Here is a 2187-nt window from a genome sequence, read left to right as displayed (position 1 = left end):
ATATAGCCTGCAAGGCAGCATGTAACATAGACAGCTTACAGATACTAGACATATAAAACTGACCCACATCCAGTAGAATGAGAAAGAATGCATCAAAAAACAAAATGCACTACTGAGAAAAAGAAAATAGTACCTTGAATCCTTCCAATTCAGGAAATGGACATGAAGCATGATACATTAAAAATCTACTCTGAAAGCAAACACACTTAAAAAGTCTAATAAAAATGAAAATAACTACATACAAATCTCTCCCCGTGATATCCTCTGTCTGAACATATGATACATGTTTCTTCGATGATAAAAATAATAGTAATAAATAGCCACACTTAGTATTGCAACGACTTTTGGGGCAGGGTGAGGGTGTCTTTCAGTGTGGAGAAGAAAGGAGAGAGACAGAGGAACCCGCCACCCAGTAAAGAAGTTCTAGATGCAAAGCACTGGATTACACTCCAACACTGACATGGGTTTCTATTAGGACACACACACACACACACACACACACACAAACATACATATGTATGCATAGATGCATGTACACACACATGCATGTACACACACACACACACATGTACCACACACACACACACACACACACACACACACACACACACACACACACACACACACACACACACACACACTCTCTCTCTCTCTCTCATACGCACATACTAATGTACGGTGCAAATAAACACACACTTACAAACACGCTGTTTATGTACGCATACACGCACACACACAATCCCAGAACACCAATGCCTCTTCAGATCAGTAGTCTTGCTCTGGGCTGCTTCTATGTTGCATAGTTGATGGTGTTCAGTGCAGGTCTTTTCTTGGTTTTGATTCGCAGGGAGCCATAACGAGCCTACACACACACACACACAGATGTGATTGGTCATTCATGAAAATGCTTATGAATTTATAAGGAACATTAAACACAAGGCCCTAATATTGCCTCACACTGTATTCTGAGTGTGAGAGTGTGTGTGTGTGTGTGTGTGTGTGTGTGTGTGTGTGTGTGTGTGTGTGTGTGTGTGTGTGTGTGTTTTAACTTACGTCCTTGCGTAATTTGGAGCGTGTGATCTTGACGCTTTGGGAACGGCGTACGCCACGTTGAGTCACTGCCTCGTCCTCTGAGAATATAGGCTCTTCTCCATCATCATCATCTGTACGGTCGTCCTGTTCGTATTCGTAATAGTCTCCTAACACAAACACACACACAAACCATCAGCTTCCTAATACTTACACACCCACACGTCAACCATTTGTACACTTTTTTTCACACAGATCATGAACTTCTGCAAGCCAGTTTTCTCCTCTACACACAAAGCCCACCATGACCGTCACCTTAATGAGGCAGTGGCTACTGAACAAGATTCTAGCAGAGATCCATCACTGCTGTTTGATCAGCTGCTGCCAGAATAGGGGAGGGGGGGGGGGGGGGGGGGGGTTCTGTTTGCCCAGGCACTGATGAAGTCAGTTTAGTTAATGTTTTCAGCAAATGCTGATGAGACTCAAGCTCAGGTTTTTTTTTTGTTTGTTTGTTTGTCTTTCTTGTTATGGTTGAATTAGGTTGATCATGCCATGAGACCTAGGATAGAATCTGCACTGATGACACCCAGGTACTAACATTCAGACCAGTGTTCTGTCTCAACCATAACGCATTCTCAGATCTGGTTAATTTTGCATTTCCAGTTGCAGCAGATCAATGTCAAATATGCATCAGCCTGCATCTGGTAATGCAGACGCTTGGCTGATCTGCCTGGTTCTGGTTAAATAAAAATCAATGCATTGGTTTTGCCAGAACATGGTTCAGTAGTCTCCTATAGATATATAATGCACTCGTCCCAGGGCTGCAACTAACGATTATTTTGGTAATCGATTAATCTATCGACTAATTTTTCGATTAATCGACTAATCTAATGATTATTTCCCATAGCAAATTAAAATAACGACTCAAAATGTTGGAATTTGAATTTCAAATGTATTTGAGTAACAAATGTAATCATAATACATAAATTAAATAGTAATACAAATTAAAGTGCAAATATGCTTTTAAAAGGTAAAGAGAAAGTGCAAATAAAGTTTTAAAAGTAACTCAAATTAGCAATCAAGCCTCTGCAAGTGCAAAATAACACAAGAATAACTGGGCTGCAAGTGACATTCAAATTCAACTTATGAAATATATAT

General features: G+C 40.2%; 1 long non-coding RNA gene across 1 annotated transcript; it reads right to left on the bottom strand.

Annotated features, from left to right (window-relative positions):
- Positions 1–830: 830 nt before the first annotated feature.
- Positions 831–1409, bottom strand: LOC122131218. The gene is made up of 2 exons (XR_006152046.1): positions 1054–1409; positions 831–862 (listed from the first exon to the last, which is right to left on the bottom strand). It is a non-coding gene; the product is annotated as an uncharacterized LOC122131218 (long non-coding RNA).
- Between the last annotated feature and the right edge of the window lie 778 nt (positions 1410–2187).

This window comes from Clupea harengus, unplaced genomic scaffold (assembly GCF_900700415.2).
Source record: "Clupea harengus unplaced genomic scaffold, Ch_v2.0.2, whole genome shotgun sequence".
Taxonomy (NCBI): domain Eukaryota; kingdom Metazoa; phylum Chordata; class Actinopteri; order Clupeiformes; family Clupeidae; genus Clupea; species Clupea harengus.
This window is presented reverse-complemented; position numbering and strand designations above follow the sequence as displayed.